The sequence below is a fragment of the Scylla paramamosain genome, chromosome 12 (assembly GCF_035594125.1).
Source record: "Scylla paramamosain isolate STU-SP2022 chromosome 12, ASM3559412v1, whole genome shotgun sequence".
Classification (NCBI taxonomy): Eukaryota; Metazoa; Arthropoda; class Malacostraca; order Decapoda; family Portunidae; genus Scylla; species Scylla paramamosain.
Window position 1 is genome coordinate 15898552 of NC_087162.1, and position 23396 is coordinate 15921947.

The 23396-nt window shown below is 42.2% G+C and overlaps 4 long non-coding RNA genes across 6 annotated transcripts; all 4 read right to left on the reverse strand.

The window, feature by feature from the left end:
• Positions 1-746: 746 nt before the first annotated feature.
• On the reverse strand, positions 747-2902 carry LOC135105750 (uncharacterized). Its single transcript, XR_010270992.1, has 2 exons — positions 1311-2902; positions 747-1187 (listed from the first exon to the last, which is right to left on the reverse strand). It is a non-coding gene; the product is annotated as an uncharacterized LOC135105750 (long non-coding RNA).
• A 547-nt stretch (positions 2903-3449) lies between these two features.
• On the reverse strand, positions 3450-6186 carry LOC135105753 (uncharacterized). The gene is made up of 2 exons (XR_010270994.1): positions 5251-6186; positions 3450-5135 (listed from the first exon to the last, which is right to left on the reverse strand). It is a non-coding gene; the product is annotated as an uncharacterized LOC135105753 (long non-coding RNA).
• An 8181-nt stretch (positions 6187-14367) lies between these two features.
• On the reverse strand, positions 14368-16076 carry LOC135105751 (uncharacterized). Its single transcript, XR_010270993.1, has 2 exons — positions 15192-16076; positions 14368-15068 (listed from the first exon to the last, which is right to left on the reverse strand). It is a non-coding gene; the product is annotated as an uncharacterized LOC135105751 (long non-coding RNA).
• A 2536-nt stretch (positions 16077-18612) lies between these two features.
• LOC135105754 (uncharacterized) lies at positions 18613-19546 on the reverse strand. Of its 3 annotated transcripts, none has more exons than XR_010270996.1 (3): positions 19532-19546; positions 19179-19343; positions 18613-19068 (listed from the first exon to the last, which is right to left on the reverse strand). It is a non-coding gene; the product is annotated as an uncharacterized LOC135105754 (long non-coding RNA). The 3 variants fall into 3 exon arrangements; XR_010270997.1 differs by having other exon boundaries at positions 19179-19370; XR_010270995.1 differs by having other exon boundaries at positions 19179-19384.
• Positions 19547-23396: the final 3850 nt, after the last annotated feature.

Genomic DNA, 23396 nt, shown 5'->3' on the forward strand with positions numbered 1-23396 from the left:
TATATATATATATATATATATATATATATATATATATATATATATATATATATATATATATATATATATATATATATATATATATATATATATATATATATATATATATATATATATATATATATATATATATATATATATATATATATATATATATATATATATATATATATATATATATATATATATATATATATATATATATATATATATATATATATATATATATATATATATATATATATATATATATATATATATATATATATATATATATATATATATATATATATATATATATATATATATATATATATATATATATGTGTGTGTGTGTGTGTGTGTGTGTGTGTCTGTGTGTGTGTGTGTGTGTGTGTGTGTGTGTGTGTGTGTCTGTGTGTGTGTGTGTGTGTGTGTGTCTGTGTGTGTGTGTGTGTGTGTGTGTGTGTGTGTGTGTGTGTGTCTGTGTGTGTGTGTGTGTGTGTGTGTGTGCGTGCGCGCGCCCGCCCGCCTGGTTACTCCAAGCCAGGTCAGCCCACTCCGCTTTCCTCCTCAGCCTGCTCTTTCCTACCTCCTCCCCTCCCCTTGCTTGGGTCACTCCCCACCACCTTACCTCTACTTCGTCTTCCCTGCCTGTGTGTGTGTGTGTGTGTGTGTGTGTGTGTGTGTGTGTGTGTGTGTGTGTGTGTGTGTTGGGATATAATAGCATAACCGCACTCGAAACTTTATCACTTTATTTTAAAACAATGAAGCCAAGCTAAAGAAAAGTTTAAAAATGCGTCGTGTTTGGTTATCAGAAGAGGCGTTACTTGCTAGTCGCTGTCTGTAGTGGTGACGGTGGCGGTGGCGGTGAGGTGATGGTGATGGTGGTTGTGGTGTATTATTCCACAGCTTAACTCCACCTGAAGACTCACCGACTGCCATCTCTGCCATGCTGCAATTCACCTGTAGAACCCAAAGCCGTAGACGGATGTGAGGTGGCGGTAAGGGTGGTAGTGTCGGATGTGGTGGTGGGGGTGGTGGGATTGGTAGTACGGACGATAACCCCTGGTATACCCACCAGGAATATACGAAAACTGAGGACCAGGGGCGGCGGCGTAAGGCTCTGTTTCAGGGGAGAAAGTGGGCATGGCTTGCACCACCAGCAGCGCCGTGAGGAACACAGCCACCACCAGGAAGACATTGAGCTGAGGAGGGAGGAGTTATGATTAATTAAGTGGGATCCTGCGGTCAGCACTTGTCTGTGGGAGGACGTGTGTGTGTATGGAGGTAAGGGATTAACACACACGAAAGGCAAGAGACGTGCTTACTGTTCTCATGGCGCCGCGTGTGGCGAGATGAGTGTGGTGTGGTGTGAGGCTCCGTCCTCCTTTTATAATGAGGCCAGTCATAATGCCCCATGCCAGGTGCCTACATGAATACTGGAACTGATTACAAGGAACGATACTCACCCGCGTGTGCCTGCACATGACACTGACTCTGTTTTGCAAGAAGAAAAAGGCGTAAGTTTTTATTTCTCTATAGATTAATGCGTTAATTACATAGAGTGGCATCTTTTTGTCAGTTGTGGCATTTATATCACAGTCCTTTCTATTTCGCTGGAAGGGAGGAATGAAGATGAAGAGAGCAGGCTTGTGGATATTTTACTTTTACCATCTAACTCTGAGATCAGTATGCACGTGTGGAATCGTCTGCGTGGCGATAATGCTTGGAGCCACACCTGTGGTGGCGCGGGCGTGTGTTTACTGTGACAGTTGAAGCTTCTTCAAGGATCCCTATTAGTCTGCAGTTGGTTCTCTTAAAACACACATGTCAGCATGAGCATGGTAGAATGAAGGGATATGGTTGTTTACGAGCATGCTTTCCTGTAATGACACCGTGTGTGTCATTACACACGGTGTGTGTGGCAACAGTGTACCTGCCACCCCACCATCTCACCTGAAGGCGTTGGCGTGGCCGGCAGCGATATAATCCCTGGTGATCCCATTCAATCCTCTCAGGTCAAAATTTGTATGTTTGACTTGAAATGGATCACAGGCGCCGTGGAGTGATTAATTTCATTTTCTCACTTACGCAGAATTTTATAAACCTTTTTAAATAAATCATCGTATCTCTTCTTCAATAAATGTGTATTTGACCTAATTTTGTGTTCAATTCATAAAACATTTACTCTAGAACTAAATCTGAATGATGAATTGATAACTTTCACGCTGTCGAAGGACATGTATGGTGTGTTATTAAAGTAACAATGAAGCGCTTCTGAGTGCACGATTTCACTGAATTTCCTCCCCCAATAAGAAGGGAGAACGGAGATGCATCCTCGTGTAGGAGAAGCTTATGGCTCAAGTTCTCGAATACACTGTAACAAACGTTGTGTCATAAATACTTGCAGTCTGTCGTGGTCACAGTCTTGTCTTCGCTTTTTACGAGAAAGATGGTCTTAAGAACATCTGAAAATAAGGGAAGTTGCAAGTAGCCATCAGCTGTACACGTGGCAGTTCCTGTATATGGTATATACAAATATATCTACCCATATTCACTTCTCAGCCTCATTCATTAATCTCCTTAATCTTCTTTGAAAGCTCTCTATTGTCTCGACGTTAGCAACCTGAGTACCGCGGCAGCTGGAAACTGGGGTTAGAGTTGTCTGAGGTGGTGGTGGTGGTGGAGGTGATGGTGGTGGTGGTCGTGGTGATGATGCCTCTTGTGAACAGAATGTGTTGTTTTTTTTATTCTGTCACCTTATTGTCATCCTAATGGTGGCGTAGAATGGCTTTATCTTCAACTTCTGTCAATATGTGACTTTCATCATGGGACATCCTTTATACTTACACGTATGGAAATAAACATAATAAGATTGGCAGGCCTTCCACGGCATGGTCCTACACGCCGCAGCTGATGTGGCACGATATATATATATATATATATATATATATATATATATATATATATATATATATATATATATATATATATATATATATATATATATATATATATATATATATATATATATATGTGTGTGTGTGTGTGTGTGTGTGTGTGTGTGTGTGTGTGTGTGTGTGTGTTTGTGTGTGTGTGTGTGTGCGTGTGTGTGTGTGTGTGTGTGTGTGTGTGTGTGTGTGTGTGTGTGTGTGTGTGTGTGTGTGTGTGTGATACGTCTCCACCTGTCTTTATTTATATATTTATTCACAGGGTGTGAAGGCAGCTGCCCCCGCCTTGCCGCAGTCTGAGATGTTTAGGGGTGTGTGAGGCGATGTGAAGGACGGAGTGTTGAAGGCCAAGTGTACCATATGCATTCAGTGGTAGACGGTGTGAAGCGTGAGATAAACGAAGAATATAGAGTTCCCTTTCAGTCTGGTGGAGTGAGTTCTCAGTGTACTGAAAGAAAAGAATATATAACACTATTTTCTTTTTATCATTATGTTCTGCTTTTTATGAAAAAACAATTTTAAAGGTCATGTTTATAACATTTATTTATTAATCTTTTTTTTTATTTTTTTATCAAGCGCATTATCTCTGGTGATGGAAGCAAAAGTTATCTTTAAGGACGTACTCGAGTATTATGTTAGTGAAGGGTGATGTTTTATTATTCAATCATTTTGTTTTTAAGTCAAGAGTCATGAGTAATTTTAGTCTCCATACATGTCAGCTGATGTGCTGACGCCGTGCTCCTGTACTGCATCTATATGGGATCTTCTGGACCACCGTGCTCAGCCCTTTGCCTGCTTTCCCTTTCCTTCAGTCTGACTTGTTCTTGGTCATGTTGTCACCTCCTCCCTCAAGAACCTTCCCTTCTTTACCTGAGCATCCTTTTGCTAGCAATGGATGACGGATAATCATCAGGATAATCACGATTGCTTAAGGTAGGCGCACACTTGTTCGCATCGTACGGACGGCACGCATCGTACGCATCGGATTTTAGTATTCTTTACATTATTTCAAATGGGTCTGCGCGCATTTGACCGCGTCGTACGCATCGGACATCGGCAATGCCGACGAGGATCCCCGAAAGAGCATTCAATCCGATGCGTACGAACGATGCGGATGGCCTCTACGGCATTTGCCGGCAAATGTGCGACCCCATCGTCAGTTGCAGCCAGAGCGCCGTCGCGGTCGGATGCAAACCTTCTTCGGTATTTATTTTATTTTTTTCTGTTTGCATAGCTATGCTTTACTTATACATAATATATAATGTTATATTAACTCACTGACTGTTTTTAGATTTTTCTCCAAATTCCAGCCTTTTCCTGTTTATGTTGTGAATCCATGTTTTCCTTTTTTTAACTTTCTGTTCTTCTTCTTCTGCCAGCATACAGCTAACCACTACAATTTCTTCCTCTTCACTATCACTGTTCAACATTTTCACAACTTTATACACTAGAAAAATATGGAGTATGTCCTTCCAGAGAGAGCTCAGCTTCACAACTGCGGGTGGTGAATGGTCCAATGCCGACAATGTGCGCAGAAAATCCGATCCGTCCGATGCGTGCCGTCCGTACGATGCGGACCAATGTGCGCTGACCCCAAAAACAATCCGATGAGTACGATGCGTGCCGTCCGTACGATGCGAACAAGTGTGCGCCACCCACTGACATCCATGGGACTCTGATGACATTGTTTATTTAGGGAAACATCTTTTTCCCTTATTTTTAACACTACGTTAATTAAAATTATAAATAACATATGTCTTGTTTTTTTTTTGTTGAGACGCGCGACCCGGGAGTAATAGCCTAGGTGGCAGTGATGGTGGTACCTGTGGTGGACTGGTGCTGTCCTGGTTTGAAGGCAAGATTACTGAAGGTGTTACAAACTTATTCAGTCTTTTCACGTCTCTGTTACTTTTTTCTTTTTTTCGGAGATAAGTAGTGAAGGCAAGATTACTGAAGGTGTTACAAACTTATTCAGTCTTTTCACGTCTCTGTTACTTTTTTCTTTTTTTCGGAGATAAGTAGTGAGAAGTAGCGAGGGTGGTAGAACTGGTGGTGTTGTCGGTAGTTGCGTGGTTGGTGGTGTGGGCGGTAGTGCGTGCTTTGCTGTGGACGGGGGACTTCAGGTTCTCCGTCAGGAAAGAGCTGGGCCTGCACCACCACCATCGCTGAGAGGGCCACGGCCACCATCAGCAGGAGGGTCAACTGAGGAGGGAAAGGTTATAATATAAGGACTGAGGTCACCACTTGTCTGGGTGAGAATATGGTGCATCAAAATTGTACGCGGATGGGGCACATAAAGCAAATTCAAGATACTCACTGGCTGCATGATGCCGACTTGTGGAGTGACGAGCTGTGTGTGGAGTGCTGAGCGAACGAACCAGTGCGGTAGGCAGAAGTGGTGGAATGTAGGAGGTTCAATAATGACGACGGCGGCCTGTCACCCCGCGCTGCTGTGGAGGAACTGAAGCCCTGCGGGCCGTGGTGCCCCTTTTGTGAGGAGGTAAGGTGCCACCAGCAGTGAAACCAGCCCACCCATGAATCACAACTTTTCGGTCAAATTAAATACAAGAAACTCGGTTTTGCAACAAAAGAAATATAAGTAAGTAACATACATGAAAGACTAATATATATTTATATATATATGCAACATCTCTATAGTCCACTGAACGAAATCAACTTACCTTACGTCTGGCGACGTTTGCAGGCTTTATCGCTGTGCAGACCACGTGTGTCTTCCTTCATGATGATACCTAACGTCAAGGTGGATTACTCACACACACACACACACACACACACACACACACACACACACACACACACACACACACACACACACACACACACACACACACACACACACACACACACACACACACACACACTAGAAGGGAAATGTTATTTGTTAACAGCTATACGTCAGTCTTTTTGGGGCTAACTTCTGTAAAAAAATAAAAATAAATAAATAAATAAATAAATAAAAGTTTGCCAGGACAGCGTGAACATAGATTTGCAGTACTTTGTTTTCCTTATGTCAGCTGGAGCTACTTACACTGACACTTTTTTTTTCAGCAGGTGGTTCCTTCCACCACTGAACAGAACACTAATACAGCAGGCGGCCTCTTCCGCCACTGAACAAAACACTAACAAAGCTTGCAGCTCCTCTATATAATTGTTAATCACAATGTCACACTAATAGACCTGGCAGCACGAGGGCCCACAATCGGGAGGGCCCGGGTTATCTGGTGTAAGTCGGAAGTTGTGACCCGCTGCTAGATAGGAGAAACAAACTCTAAAAAGAAAAATACACACGGCTGACCATCCCGGGCCTGGGTTGACCGGCGCCATCTGGCACAGTATCGAATTGTAAGATACTTCATTAGGGCTAAATGTATACTTAATTAAGATGTAGTTATGAGTATGTAAAATGTGGATTTTCAGCTGTAAGCCTGCAAGATTAATAAACCGAATATTATTATTGTTATTATTACATTCTTTACGTATTACTGAGTTACGCATATAAATGAAGGTAACAGTAAGTGTAAGCGAGCAATATTTACAAAGAGTTTTGTCAAGGACGTTTGGTCTTGTGTGTAGGAAGATTCCTGCTTGTCGGCGCCGAGGGATGTGCGTGGTGGTGGTGGTGATGGTGGTGATGGTGGTTATTGTTCCTGAGTTAGCAAAATGTTTGTTATATTCTTGTCTCTCTAGTCTTTTGTTCTATTGGTAATGCCGAATGTCCATTGAGTATAACTTCCTTTGAAAACAAATACGTCAAATCCACGCCTAGCTAAGCTGCTGTGGAGTTATGCTACAGGGAATCTGTTGTCTGCCGAGGGCCGTGGTGTGACGGCACGCCCGAATTAACCTCACCTCAAGTCAGTGAGCGGCCAGGCCTCCTACCACCACCCACCTTCCAATTTAGTACCTGCTTTGTACTCATTACTGTGTCTTATGAAAGTGTCAAGTGTCTCGTCTTATCATTACACAGCCATTAAACAGACCCTTCCCGAAGAGGAACACTGACGAAAATACTGTTTTGGTGGTCAAGTCGTGCAGCCACGTGTGTACTATGAAGCTCGCCTCGGCGTCCTCATAACGTCTTGTGATTCCCGTCCACGCTCTCCTGTTGCAGTCCACAGAAGCTGTGCTCTGCAGCTTCACCATAAGCCCTTCATCGTGATTACCGAGGACATGTTCTTCAGTCACGCTTCGTCCTTCTTCACCATTTTTTTTTTTTTTTATAATGGCGAACCTGTTTTTTTTTTTTTATTTGAAAATACTATACAAGTATTTACAAGTGATAAATAATAAAGTTATGCGTTGTCGCACACAACCATTTTAAAAGTTATTGAATAAATAGCTATAATTACTTACATAAATACATACTATATATAAAATACATAAAAAATATGAAATAAAAGTTCATAAATATGACAGGAAAGGTGTAGGAAGTGAAGCCCTCCAAGTATTGGCGACCCCTTTGCCTTGTGATTAGACATGTCGCTACCTCATTGCAAGAGGGTCGTAACTCCAAATTTGCTAGTTTTGAGTTATATGGTGTACAAGATTGCCGAATTGATTCTGCATCTTTTGGTAAAAGAGTCGTAAATCTAGGTGAATTAGCGGCCGAGAGATGGCACTAAGAAGATTTTTAGTGAACATCAAAATATCTCTGAGGGTTGTGGCAACAGTGTCGTAGTCAGTGTTACTATGGCAGTCGTTGAGGTAACATCTCTCGAATTTTGTTCATGACTGTTGTAAGTAGGTTTTACGACTCTTTTACAACTAAAGTGAGAGCACACAAGTGGTGTTCTATTTCTAGTTAAGGCTTTCTAGCAGTGAAAAATAATAATTTCTTAAAGTGACTTGACGTGATAAATCAAATTGTGTCTTTCTTGTACAAAAATTTTAATAGAAAAGTGTGTGGTAAAACAAAATGTGACAATATTGAACAAAAAGTCCGAGAAAACACTTGATATAATATGACTTGCGTCTCTTTAACTACAAAACCACCAAAACCACCAATTTAGTAACAATATCTTACAATGAATTGCAGCTGTGTTGCAGAAAAATGTCTTATCAAAAACGCAATTGTCCTTGTTGTAACATAACAAATGTCAGTTTAGATACAAAACATTGCAGTCATTTTCAATTACTACATTGCTTTTCAGAATTTACTCATGATTAATTAATGATGTCCCGTGGATTGAAATGTGTGCAAATGGCATTGCAAAGAAGAACAAAATTGGAACAGGCTAGTGAGAAAGACGGATCGGTATCAGGTGAGTGATGCCTTCCTTTGTAATGGTTAAGAGTGTGGGGCTTATAGCATGGTCTGGCTCCAAACAGTCTTGGAGTAGGGAATAGCCTAGACTGGCCACTGCCAGTCTAGGAACAGGGCCCGGATTGGCCCCTGCCAGGCCAGGAAATACAGTCTAAAATGGGATGGATGGGAGGACCAGGTTAGGTGGTATATTAAGGTTAGGGTAGTGACCTACAAATTAAAAATTTACCCCGCATTCTTAACTTATACCCATTTCCTCAAGTTTTTTGTTATAGGCTTATGAATCGGCTGCAAAGAAACAGAAAGAGGCGCGGAAAATCAAACCACCTTGTAAAGAAACTTGCAGGATGAAGTGCACCAGTAACATATCTCATGATCAAAGACAACACATTTTTGAATCATACTGGAACCTAGGGGATATTGACCTTCAAAGAGAATACATAGCAAAATGTACAAAGGAAGTAAAGCCAATTTACAGATGCATAAGGGAAAAAAGACAGCGTGGACCAAGGGGAAACAACATTTGGTATTCCTTCCCAGTTGATGGTACATTAACAAGAGTCTGCAAAACATTTTTCCTCAATACTCTTGACATAAATGATAGGGTTACTAGGACAGCATTAACTAAACAGAAGAGAGCAGCAGGATTGGTGTCTGAAGTAGATAACAGAGGAAAACATAAAAACCATCCTACGCTTGATCCACAAATCAAAGAAGGAGTTAGAGCTCACATAGAAGGAATTCCTAGAATCGAAAGTCACTACACCAGGGCACGGACAGCTAGGGAATACATTTGTGGGTCTCGAAGCCTGGCAGACATTCATAGGGATTATGTCCAAGAATGTAAAGATAAGAAGAAGCCCTATGCAACTTACTCAATGTTCTACAATATTTTTCAGAATGAGTACAATATCGCTTTCTTTGCTCCTAAGAAAGATCAGTGTGACTTGTGTGTGTTGTTCAATAATGCAGATGGGGAAGCTAAGGAAAACTTAAAAGAAAAGTATGACACACATCAATGTGAAAAGGTACTTTCAAGGGAAGAGAAGAAGCAAGATAAAACTGAAGGAAATGCTATAGTTGCTGTGTATGATCTACAAGCCGTACTGCAACTTCCACAAGGTGATGTATCCACCTTCTATTACAAATCAAAATTTAATGTCCTAAATTTCACAATTTATGATATCAAGACTAATGAATGTGACTGTTTTCTTTGGGATGAAACAAATGGTAATAGAGGAGTGAATGAAATAGGCTCTTGCATCCTAAGTTATATTAAAGAATTATGTGATAAGAATCAAGGAGAAGACAACATTGAAATAATTTTCTATTCTGATAACTGTGCTGGGCAACAAAAAAACAAATTTATGCTTGCATTGTATTTGTATGTTGTCACTAATTTGCCTGTTAAGTCAATCACCCATAAATATCTGATAAAAGGCCACACACAGAATGAAGGCGACTCTGCGCATTCTCTGATTGAAAAACAAATAAGGAGACTGAAGAAAGGGGGACCAATATTCGTTCCTGAAACCCTTGTCACTGCGATTCGCTCTGCAAAGAAAACAGGCCAGCCGTTCCAAGTTCGCGTAATGCAGTATGATGACTTTAAAAATGTGAAGTCTCTTACTACACAAATGGGAGCAATCAATGTCAAAGATTTAAGATTAAGTGAAATCAAAGTCATGAAATGTGTATCACGTCATGCGTGGCCTTTGTGAAGCTATTCCACAGTCGCGCTGTCCTGCCCTTGTAGGGCCGTTGGTGTTGCGACGTGTGGGATAGAGGCAGCCTCACATCGTCATCCGTTCGATTTGTGCTTTTCGCTTTGACTATTTATACAGCGCCTTCTGCAGTGCATCCTTCACATTGACATCTACTTTATTCCTGTGTCGCTGCGTACACTTCTGCACCAGCACCCCTCCAGAATTTTGTCTCATTGTCCTCTATTATTTTGTGTTGCGATGATTTTATTTTCTGTTTTTCACTCTCGGAAATACTATTTGTGTATGGAAGTTAATCTATTTTCAACCTCCCTCATGAATTCAACACCCTTGGTTGATCTTTACAAGGCTTCTCATTTGTACTGCCATCATGCACTTAGAGCCTGTAATTCTAATTCCGCTTCCCAACACTGAAGGTTATTGCTGAAGTGAACGAAGTGAATCTGACGCCACAGAATCTGACGGCCACTTCACGCCGGGACTTGTGGGTGAAACTCTACCCACTGGAGGACAATATTTCCTCACCCTCATCAACAAACTACCCAAGTAATTGTTTTTCACCCATTTCTGGATTTCCCCCGGATGTATTTTTCATCACTACCTTCAAGAATAGTTTAGAATTTTTTTTTTTATTTTCTCTGGTCAAGAGCGACAAAAAGACAACCCACTGTAGTTGTCAGTCCCCAAAGAGTACAGTCAAAAGGGTTATCGAAAATATTCGGTGTAACATTTCCGCTTTTATTGTGGTAAAAAAAGGGAGTTTCTCATCTCAAATTCTAAAGAAAAGTAGCAAGAATGACCAGCAGTTTCCGTGCGGAAACGAAAGTGCATTCTCAGGAAGGGGAGGGAAGGCAGGAAGCGGACGGCTGGGAGACAGTAGTGAAGGATGAGTCAGCGAGGGAGGTCTTTAGCCCTTTATAAGCAGCGTTCGGCCCTGAGCTGCACCAGGCAGGCCTCTGACGCAGCAACATTCACTGGCAAGTTGAGAATGGCTTTAAGGACATCAACCCGAAGACACGCGCTCCCTCATGCAACCACCCGCAGCAGCAGCAGCAGCAGCAGCATTCCGAAGGTGTTCCAGGGAGGAATGAAGTGTGCAAGATGTGAGGGAATTTTATGTCACGTGATCACCCTCTTAGTACTGTGTGTGTGTGTGTGTGTGTGTGTGTGTGTGTGTGTGTGTGTATGCGCGTAAGTAAATGTTTATTGTCATTATATTACAAACAATGTAATTAATTATGGTATATATGTACATACATGACTTTGGCTCAGTCTGTCAAGCCGAAGCTTCCCGACATTTTTTTTTTTTTTTTTACTTATTTTTTAAGGTTGCAGTGCGAACCTAATCCAGAAATAAGAAAATATTAATAATTAATAATAGGAATAATAGACACAATAATAATAATAACAGTAACAACCATATACTGATAGCAATAATAAGGAATAATGATTACATGATGGCACAGATCGTTGATAGTAATAATAACAAATAATAATAACAATAAACAATAATGATAACAATAGCAATTATAGCAATAGTTGATGGCTGTAATATAATAATTCATTACATTAGAAAATATTGCTGTAAGAAAATATAACAAATATATAAATGAATTACTCTTATATTGCAATAATCTTTAATACTTTATAAACTTTGATTATTTTGAAACGTAAATAGATGTTATATTTATTTATTTATTTATTTTTAAATCGAGGCAAATTCCACTGTTAACAAGGTTCTTTATTTCTACTAGAAGAGAATTCCAAAGTCCGGAGCAAAACGCATTTCTTAAAATACTGTTCTGAATCTCTCTCTCTCTCTCTCTCTCTCTCTCTCTCTCTCTCTCTCTCTCTCTCTCTCTCTCTCTCTCTCTCTCTCTCTCTCTCTCTCTCTCTCTCTCTCTCTCTCTCTCTCTCTCTCTCTCTCTCTCTCTCTCTCTCTCTTTGTTGCCCAGTATTATACAAGAAAGGAAAAAAGGAAGTAGTGTACTCTGTCTCTTCCTCCTCTCTCACTCCGCCGCTTCCCCTCTTTCATATTACCCACCACGTGACGATGCTCGTGGTTGACAAGGATGGAATGCACACTACTGATACTAAAGTTCAAGCATTTCAAGATTTTTCTATCCCGAAGTCAATAAACCACGTTCGTTCTTTCCTCGGTCTTGCGGGTTTTTACCGTGCATTCATCATCCATTGCGTCGCCTCTCACGCATCTTCTCAAAAAGGATGTCTCTTTTGTATGGTACGATACCCAGCAAACTAGCTTTGACCAACTCAAACATGCACTCACTCGTGCTCCAGTCCTTGCCTTTCCAGATTACAGTCTGCCTTTTACATTCTTCACCGATCCAAGTGCTTTAGGAGTAGGCGTTGTTCTAATGCAGCAGACTGAGAGTTCTTGTCCTCAGGTCATTATGCCAGCCATGGTGCTGAGTCTCGCTATTCAGTTACTCATCTAGAGGCTCTGGGACTGGTATGGGCTTTACGTCATTTTCGTGACATCATCTGTGGTTATCAATTGACTGTTTATACTGATCATGCTGCCTTGCTTCACCCTTTCAAGGGTAAAAATTTATCAGGTCGTCTCGCCAGATGGTTTGTCGTAGTCGATGAATTTAACCCGACGATCAAGTATTTGCCCGGTAAAGCAAATGTGACTGTAGATGCTCTCTCGAAATGTTGCTGTTGATTCTGTGTCAGAAATTATTAATTTCTCACGAGAGAACTTTTTGCTGCCCAGCGTCAAGACCCTTTATGGTCTGCTGTGGTATATGCCTTAGAATTAGGTGATGAATCTGTTTAACCCAAGTTTTATGTACCTTTTTCTCAGTTTTTCCATGCTGATGGTATATTATGTCGTACTGTGTCAATTCACGAGCGAACAGCGACGCAATTTGTCATCCCCACATCTTTAGTTTCATCTGTGCTTCAGCTCATTTATGACGACCCCAGTCTGGTCATCCAGGACGTGACAAATCTTTAACAATGGCTCGTAAGCGTTATTACTGGCCTACCATGAGCTTTGACATCACAAATCATGTAGCGCAATGTTTTTCCTGTGCACAAACTAAAAGTATCACTCACATAGCTCCTATGCTTGAATATCCAACTCCTGCTGGTCCTTTTGTACTGTTGCTATGGTCCTTCTGCAATTACCTCGCAGTCACCAAGGATCTTCTTATGTTCTAGTCTGTATTGATCATTTCAGTCGCTTTGTTATTCTTGCACCTTTGCCCAACAAATCTGCTAGAGTTGTGGCTCATGCTTTAGTGTCCCATCTCCATTGTCCATTCACTACACCTTCAGTTTTACTTTCTGATAATGGGTCAGGGTTTAAGAATGAGGTGCTTAATATCATTTGTCAGCAGTACAGAATTTTCCAATGCTTTATTACTGCTTACCATCCAGCTTCTAATGGACTTGTGGAACGGATTAATAGAAAAATTATGGAGATCCTTCAGCATGTTCCAGTTAAACTTCATGAGTCATAGAAGGATTGGCTTCTGCATGTAGCTGCTTCCATTGATGGTTCTGTGAATTCGTTTATGGGGAAGATTCCTCACTATATTGTGTTTGGCGAAGAGAAACGTCTCCCCCTTACAACATGCTAGTAACCCCACGTGTGCCAATGTATTCCGCTGACGACTATGCTCAGTCTCATATCCGCAGGTTTCATACTATCCATGCGTCTGTGCGAGAAATACTGCAGGCTTCACACGCAGAGATGATTAGTCAGTAGCATAGTGCAGCCACGCCTGTGTCCCTTAGTGTTGGTGACACTGTCTTTAAGGCTTCACCTTTGCGTCAGTCTAAATTAGAACCTAAATTTTCAGGCCCTTTTCTCATTACAGAAAGCCTTTCTGGTAAAAAATATAAAATTTTTAATACAAATCTAAATATTTCAGAAGTTGTCCATGTTGACTGGTTGAAGAAGGCTCCCCACCTCTTCTGCTTCTTCAAGGCCTCAGTCTCCACCTATCTCTCATACTTCTGTTCATCCTGTCCCTATACATTCCTGTCATCTTCGTAGTACGGCTATGTAAAAAAAAATCATTCTTTTTTGGACTCCATCTCGTATTTATCATGTGCTTTCTCTCTCTCTCTCTCTCTCTCTCTCTCTCTCTCTCTCTCTCTCTCTCTCTCTCTCTCTCTCTCTCTCTCTCTCTCTCTCTCTCTCTCTCTCTCTCTCTCTCTCTCTTTGGTGTCCCAAGGGTTTGTCTGTTTTGCTGTGCCCTGGGAGGGAGTATTATTTTTATGCCTTAAATTAGGATTACAATGATTATGGTTTTGTGCTGTCCTGCAGTGATTTTTTTTTTTTTTTTTTTTATCCAGCAGGAGGGATATTTTCATAACATTTTTGCTTGTTTATATCATTATTATGTCCTTGCATTGTATAGTCTTGTGTGTCTTACGAAGATAAGTCTACTATCCATCCATATCTATGTATTTCACAGTGTTATTCTTATTGTTATTACATTTTGTGATATTTTCTGAAATTTTGTTTGTTCTACATAGAGTGGCGATTTCAGTGTTTTTTTTTTTTTTTATGTATAAAGGCGCATTGGCCAAGGGCAACGAAAAGAGAGAGAGAGAGAGAGAGAGAGAGAGAGAGAGAGAGAGAGAGAGAGAGAGAGAGAGAGAGAGAGAGAGAGAGAGAGAGAGAGAGAGAGACTTTATTTTAAAACAATGAAGCCAAGCTAAAGAAAAGTTTAAAAATGCGTCGTGTTTGGTTATCAGAAGAGGCGTTACTTGCTAGTCGCTGCCTGTAGTGGTGACGGTGGCGGTGGCGGTGAGGTGATGGTGGTTGTGGTTGTGGTGTATTATTCCACAGCTTAACTCCACCTGAAGACTCACCGACTGCCATCTCTGCCATGCTGCAGTTCACCTGTAGAACCCAAAGCCGTAGACGGATGTGAGGTGGCGGTAAGGGTGGTAGTGTCGGATGTGGTGGTGGGGGTGGTGGGATTGGTAGTACGGACGATAACCCCTGGTATACCCACCAGGAATATACGAAAACTGAGGACCAGGGGCGGCGGCGTAAGGCTCTGCTTCAGGGGAGAAAGTGGGCATGGCTTGCACCACCAGCAGCGCCGTGAGGAACACAGCCACCACCAGGAAGACATTGAGCTGAGGAGGGAGGAGTTATGATTAATTAAGTGGGATCCTGCGGTCAGCACTTGTCTGTGGGAGGACGTGTGTGTGTATGGAGGTAAGGGATTAACACACACGAAAGGCAAGAGACGTGCTTACTGTTCTCATGGCGCCGCGTGTGGCGAGATGAGTGTGGTGTGGTGTGAGGCTCCGTCCTCCTTTTATAATGAGGCCAGTCATAATGCCCCATGCCAGGTGCCTACATGAATACTGGAACTGATTACAAGGAACGATACTCACCCGCGTGTGCCTGCACATGACACTGACTCTGTTTTGCAAGAAGAAAAAGGCGTAAGTTTTTATTTCTCTATAGATTAATGCGTTAATTACATAGAGTGGCATCTTTTTGTCAGTTGTGGCATTTATATCACAGTCCTTTCTATTTCGCTGGAAGGGAGGAATGAAGATGAAGAGAGCAGGCTTGTGGATATTTTACTTTTACCATCTAACTCTGAGATCAGTATGCACGTGTGGAATCGTCTGCGTGGCGATAATGCTTGGAGCCACACCTGTGGTGGCACGGGCGTGTGTTTACTGTGACAGTTGAAGCTTCTTCAAGGATCCCTATTAGTCTGCAGTTGGTTCTCTTAAAACACACATGTCAGCATGAGCATGGTAGAATGAAGGGATATGGTTGTTTACGAGCATGCTTTCCTGTAATGACACCATGTGTGTGTGTGTGTGTGTGTGTGTGTGTGTGTGTGTGTGTGTGTGTGTGTGTGTGTGTGTGTGTGTGTGTGTGTGTGTGTGTGTGTGTGTGTGTGTTGCAACGCCTGGCTCTGAGGATTTCCACATCAGTCTTGTCATTTACAATTCCAAACCCTTGGAGGAGGAAGGGGGAATGAATACATATGTGGAACGCGTTGGCATGTGGGCAGGAAGCAGACGCGAGCACTGCGCAAGTCGGGAAAGACACCGCACATTTAGGAAGTAATTGGTAAGGCACATGAGGGTTGGGACGGCCAGTCTGCTAACATGTGCAGAGCGATAATCTCCTTCAGGTAAACACATTGGAGAAGAGTGTCGTGAGGAACTGGACAAGCGATGCATGAGTAACTATTACGGAGATTTTATAATAATTTTTTTTTTTTTCTGACAGAGGAGACTTAATTCCATAATTAAGTTCCTGGCGATGAGTTATCACCCTGACATTGATGGCAGGTCGAGTTATGCAGCTGTGGATAGGAAGATGTCGTGTGGTACATCTCGTAAGCACTGTTGAAATTCCCCCACCCCCCCTTCTCTCTCTTTCTCTCTCTCTCTCTCTCTCTCTCTCTCTCTCTCTCTCTCTCTCTCTCTCTCTCTCTCTCTCTCTCCTCTCCTCTTCTCTCTCTCTCTCTCTGCCGTTAATCATTTCTTGCGACACTGTTCCCTGCATGAATTCACTGTGAATATTATGTTGTTTCATAATATGTTCTTTCAGCCTAACACTATACATTGAAAAAATAATAACTAGGAAATAAAATTCAAAACCGTTATTTCAAGAAATGCAGTTTATTGACAGATTGGTGTGGCAACAGTTTACCTGCCACCCCACCATCTCACCTGAAGGCGTTGGCGTGGCCAGCAGCGATATAATCCTTGGTGATCCCATTCAATCCTCTCAGATCAAAATATGTATGTTTGACTTGAAATGGATCACAGGCGTCGTGGAGTGACTAATTTCACTCTCTCACTTACGCAGAATTTTTATAAACCTTTTTAAATAAATCATCGTATCTCTTCTTCAATAAATGTGTATTTGACCTAATTTTGTGTTCAATTCATAAAACATTTACTCTAGAACTAAATCTGAATGATGAATTGATAACTTTCACGCTGTCGAAGGACATGTATGGTGTGTTATTAAAGTAACAATGAAGCGCTTCTGAGTGCACGATTTCACTGAATTTCCTCCCTCAATAAGAAGGGAGAGCGGAGATGCATCCTCGTGTAGGAGAAGCTTATGGCTCAAGTTCTCGAATACACTGTAACAAACGTTGTGTCATAAATACTTGCAGTCTGTCGTGGTCACAGTCTTGTCTTCGCTTTTTACGAGAAAGATGGTCTTAAGAACATCTGAAAATAAGGGAAGTTGCAAGTAGCCATCAGCTGTACACGTGGCAGTTCCTGTATATGGTATATACAAATATATCTACCCATATTCACTTCTCAGCCTCATTCATTAATCTCCTTAATCTTCTTTGAAAGCTCTCTATTGTCTCGACGTTAGCAACCTGAGTACAGCGGCAGCGGGTTTGCCATCGGCATGGTGATGGAGGCAGCGTTATCGCGTACGATGGCGGGGCTGACTCGTTGCCTGAGTCAAGAAGCCTCCCGCTTCTCTCCTGACTGTGCTGTGATGCGACGTCTTAACTCCTCAGGAGCGAGGAGATCGCGGGTCCCAGCACGCCACTCCTCTTCAATGCGAGGGGTCGTAAGCGGTAATGCTTGGCTAGTGCGGCGTAGCGCCTTTGTTTGCTTTGCTCTGCCGCGCGGGCTGCGGCTCCGGGGGTTACGGCGCAGTCGTTGACATGAGAGGAGTTGAAGGTGTTGGTGCAAGTCGCGTCCCAAGTGGCGTCCCAGACTAACGACATTCCGCTGCTAAAAGTGTGATGGTGATGCCGTCGGGCCTTCGGACGTCGTCGCAGTTGAGGCCTTGTGGTTCGAGGAGTGCTGGCACTTCTGCTGCTGCGAGGGCGCGCTTTATGATGTCATTGAGAGCGGCATGTCTTGGGAAGCGGCCTGGTTCTCGGTGGCATGACAGGTGGTGGTGTCCTTAGCTGTCATCCATGGCGCTACATTTGCACCTGTGTGGTAGGTGGGAAGTTTGAGATGTTTAGGGGTGTGTGAGGCGATGTGAAGGACGGAGTGTTGAAGGCTAAGTGTACCATATGTGTTCAGTGGTAGACGGTGTGAAGCGTGAGATAAACGAAGAATATGGAGTTCCCTTTCAGTCTGGTGGAGTGAGTTCTCAGTGTACTGAAAGAAAAGAATATATAACACTATTTTCTTTTATCATTATGTTGTACTTTTTATGAAAAGATTTTCGCTAAAGGTCATGTTTCCTTTCATACCGTTATATATAAAATGAATTCTTTTGTATTTTTTTTTATATCAAACGCATTGTCTCTGGTGATGGAAGCAAAAGTTATCTTTAAGGAAGTACCTGAGTATTACGTCAATGAAGGTCGATGTTTCGTTTTATTTGTCAATTATTTTCTTTTTAAGTTAAGAGTCATAAGCAATTTTAGTCTCCGTACATGTCAGCTGATGTGCTGACGCCGTGCTCCTGTACTGCATCTACATGGGATCTCCTGAACCACCGTGCTCAGCCCTTTGCCTGCTTTCCCTTTCCTTTAGTTTCACTTACTCTTGGTCGTGTTGTCGCCTCCTGGCTGGCGGAGTTTCCCTTCTTTACCTGAGCAGCCTTTTGCTAGTAATGGATGACGTTTTAACTACATGAAGATAAACACCATTGCTTAGACGCCACCCACTGACATCCATAGGACTTTGATGGCTCATTGTTTATTTAGGGAAACGTCTTTTTTCTTTATTTTTTAGCACTACACTAATTAACATTATTAATAACATACGTCTTGTTTTTTGTAGAGACGCGCGATCCTGAAGTAGTGGCCTAGGTAGTGATTGTGGTGGTAACAGTGGAGGACTGATGCTTCCCTGGTGAGAAGGCAAGATTACTGAAGGTGTTACAGACTTACTCTTTTCGCGTCGCTGTTGCATTTTTTTTTTTTTTTACTTTACAGCGCCTACAAGGCGCCTAAAAGTTAGGTGGTGGGTTGAAGTAGTTCGGAGAGAAGTAGTAGTAAGGGTGGTAGTACGGGTGGTGGTGTTGGTGGTTGCGTGGTTGGTGGTGTGGGCGGTAGTGCAAATGGTGGCATGGATGGTAAACTCCAGGTTCTCCGTCAGGAAAGAACTGGGCCTGCACCACCACCATCGCTGAGAGGGCCACGGCCACCACCAGCAGGAGGGTCAACTGAGGAGGGAAAGGTTATAAGGACTGAGGTCACCACATGTCTGGGTGAGAATATGGTGCGTCAAAATTGTACGCGGATGAGACACGTAAAGCAAACTCAAGATACTCACTGGCTGCATGATGCCGACTTGTGGAGTGACGAGCTGTGTGTGGAGTGCTGAGCGAACGAACCAGTGCGGTAGGCAGAAGTGGTGGAATGTAGGAGGTTCAATAAAGACGAAGGCGGCTTGTCACCCCGCGCTGCTGGAACTGAAGCCTTGCGGGCCGTGGTGCTCCTTTTGTGAGGAGGTAAGGTGCCACCTCTATTGAAACCAGCCTAGCCATGAATCACAACTTTTCGGTCAAATTAAATACAAGAAACTAAGTTTTGCAGCAAAAGAAATATAGGTAAGTAACATACATGAAAGACTAATATATATATATATGCAACATCTCTATAGTCCACTGAACGAAATCAACTTACCTTACGTCTGGCGACGTTTGCAGGCTTTATCGCTGTGCAGACCACGTGTGTGTTGTTCTGCTGCATGATGATGCCTAACGTGAAGGTGGATCTCACACACACACGGCTATAAGTCAGTCATTTTGGGACTAACTTGTGGAAAAAAATAAAAATGAAAAATAAAACAGTTTGCCAGAACAGCGTGAAGATAAGTTTGCAGTACTTTGTTTTGTTATGCGAGCTGGAGCTACTTACACTGACTTTTTTTTTTTTTTCAGAAGCCCTTTCTACCACTGAACACTAATACAGCAGGCGGCCTCTTCCGTCACTGAATACTAACAAAGCTTGCAGCTCCCTTGTATAACTGTTAATCACAATGTCACATTAATTGACCTGGCAGCACGACGCCATGTTGTTCACCCTCTCTTCCACTATCTTCCACTTGTGGTTTTCCCCTTCATTCGCGAACATATGGTCCTTTCAAAATAAGGCTTAACAGTGAAAAGTAATGGATTATGGACGACTGTAGCGTTATTCAGTGTCCTCGTGTAAAAATTCCTGTTTGCAACCAAGGTCTCACGGCCTCGTGGTGCAGGGGTTAGCGCGCCCGACTCACAATCGGGAGGGCCCACAATCGTGAGGTAGGGTTGACCGGCGCCATCTGGCACAGTATCGAATTGTAAGATACTTCCTTAAGTATACAAAGTATACTTAAGTATATTTAAGTATACAAATGTATACTTAATTAAGATGTAGTTATGAGTATGTAAAATGTGGATTTTCAGCTGTAAGCCTGCAAGATTAATAAACCGAATATTATTATTGTTATTATTACATTCATTACGTATTACTGAGTTACGCATATAAATGAAGGTAACAATAAGATTAAGCGAGATATATTTACAAACAGCTTTGTCAAGGACGTTTGGTCTCGTTTGTACGAAGATTCCTGTTTGTGGGCACTGAGGGGATGCGCGTGGTGTTGATGGTGGTGCTCCCTCTAGCTGTTATTGTTCCTGAGTTAGCAAAATATTTGATGTGTTCTTGTCTCACTAGTCTTTTTATTGATAATGCCCGATATCCATTGAAAGTAACTTCCTTTGAAAGCAAATAAATCAAATCCACGCCTAGCTAAGTTGTTGTGGAGTTATGCTACAGGGAATCTGTGTTTTCTGTCGTGGGCCGTGGTGTGACGGCATGCCAGACTTAACTTCACCTTAAGTCAGTCAACGGCAGGTCATGGAGGAGGGAGCGGCCGGGCCTGCTATCGTCACGCACCTTTCCAATACCACTGTACTTTAGTACCTGCCTTGTACTTATTACTGTGTCTTATGAAAGTGTCAAGTGTCTCGTCTTATCACATAATCACATAACACTGGGGGAAACAGACCCTTTCCGAAGAGGACTGGTGAAGAATATGCTGGTTTGGTGGTCAAGACGTGCAGCCACGTGTGTGCTATGAAGCTCGCCTCGGCGCCCTCATAACGTCATGTGATTCCTGTCCACGCTCTCCTGTTGCAGTCCACTGAAGCTGTGGTCTGCAGCTTCACCATAAGCCCTTCATCGTGGTTACCGACGACATGTTCTTCAGCCACGCCTCGTCCTTCTTCACCTCTTTCTTTATAATGGCGAACCTCTCTTTATTTATTTATTTTTTTTTTTAATCCTACTATACAAATATTTCAAAGTGATAAATAATAGGGTTATGCGTTGTGGTACACAATTATTTTAAAAGTTATTGAATAAATAGCTATAATTACTTACATAAATGCATACTATACATAAAATACATATGAAATATAATACAAAAGTTCATAAATATGGCAGGAGTGGTGTAGGGAGTGAAGTTCTCCATGTATTGGCTGCCTCTTTTGCTTTGTGATCAGACATGTGCCACGTCAGGCGTGGCCTCCGCGAAGCTATTCCACAGCCGCGCTGTCCTGGCCTTGTAGGGCCGTTGGTGTTGCGACATGAGGCAGACTCACATCGACATTAATTCTGTTCGTGCGTTTTGCTTTGACGACTTTTGCAGCGCCTTCTTCAGTGCTTCCTTCGCATCGACGTCTATTCTATTCCTTTGTCGCTGCGTACACTTCTGCACCAGCACCCCTCCGGAATTTTATCTCATTGTCCCCTATCATTTTGTGCTGTGATGATTTTATGTTCTGTTTTTCATTCTCGGAAATACTATTTGTGTTTGTCTGTGGAAGTAAATCCTTTTTCAACCTCCTTCAATACCTTTGGCTGATCTTTGCAAGGCTTTTCATTTGTACTATCATCATGCCATGTGAGTGTGTGTGTGTGTGTGTGTGTGTGTATGTGTGTGTGTGTGTGTGTGTGTGTGTGTGTGTGTGTGTGTGTGTGTGTGTGTGTGTGTGTGTGTGTGTGTGAGTGTTTGTGAGTGGGTGAGGGGCTGGGTTGGTGTCTGTGTGTGTGTGTGTGTGTGTGTGTGAGAGAGAGAGAGAGAGAGAGAGAGAGAAAGAGAGAGAGAGAGAGAGAGAGAGAGAGAGAGAGAGAGAGAGAGAGAGAGAGAGAGAGAGAACCCATTATTTTGATACTCTAATGCCGTATATTTCAACAAGAACTCAGAAATAGGAATTTAAAAAAAGTCCTTTTTTTTTATTTCTAGATATAATTTAAACTTTTTTTTTTCACTCCGTCACCCCGCAACCACTGCTGGACGGCGCCTGCGTGTATGCAGCATACCCCTTTGTCCCCCAGCTCTCTCTTCCCTTCCCTCTCTGGTACACTCGTCGATTTATTTATTTATTTTATTTTTTTTTTTCAGTTCTCATCTCATTTTCTACATTAAAGTCACGAATGGAAACCTAAGGAGAGAGATGCATTTTCGTTATTTTTTTTTCCTTTTTCTTATATGACACATCACCTGCTAATATGCTATCACGAAAGAGAGGCAGACAAGAGAAACCAAAATTACGCATTGTACATATTCTTCCTCTGAAAAATAATGTGCAAATCGGTATATGCGGGCGTCAGTGATCAGCTGCATGTGTGTGTGTGTGTGTGTGTGTGTGTGTGTGTGTGTATGTGTGTTTGTGTGTGTGTGTGTGTGTGTGTGTGTGTGTGTGTGTGTGTGTGTGTGTGTGTGTGTGTGTGTGTGTGTGTGTGTGCGTGCGTGCGTGCGCGTGCGTGCGTGCGTGCGTGCGTGAGCGCGCGTCATTATCTGCTGTCTTTTTTTTTTCTTTCTTTATTAATGCTTTCTTACTGGTACACTGCTTTCCAAAGAGAGAGAGAGAGAGAGAGAGAGAGAGAGAGAGAGAGAGAGAGAGAGAGAGAGAGAGAGAGAGGTTGCATCATGTTGGTGCAAATCGCTTTCTTGATATGATTGTTTCAAACAGTTCTCTCTCTCTCTCTCTCTCTCTCTCTCCACACACACACACACACACACACACACACACACACACACACACACACACACACACACACACACACACACACACACACACCAAAAGCAAGTTAACTAAAGAAAATGAATAAATAAGAATTCACACTGATCTTGAACATCCCTGCCCTACCTTTCCACGCCCTGCCCTGCCCTGGCTGCCGTTACTGGTTCTTACGACACTGTTCCCTGCATGAATTCGCTGTGAATATTATGTTGTTGCATAATATGTTCTTTCACCCTGACACTATATATTGAAAAAATAATAATCAGAAAATAAAAATGCAAAACCGTTATTTCAAGCAATGCAGTTTATTGACAGATTGGTGTGGCAACAATGTACCTGCCGACTGAAATAAAGGAGGGAAAGAAGAAGCAAAGTTATTGGAGATATTTTTTGGCTATGTGTCAGAAGTCACGATGGGAGCTAGATCTGGAAAGATTTTGACTCTTTCTATTAATGAAGGAGTGTTTGGCTAGTTG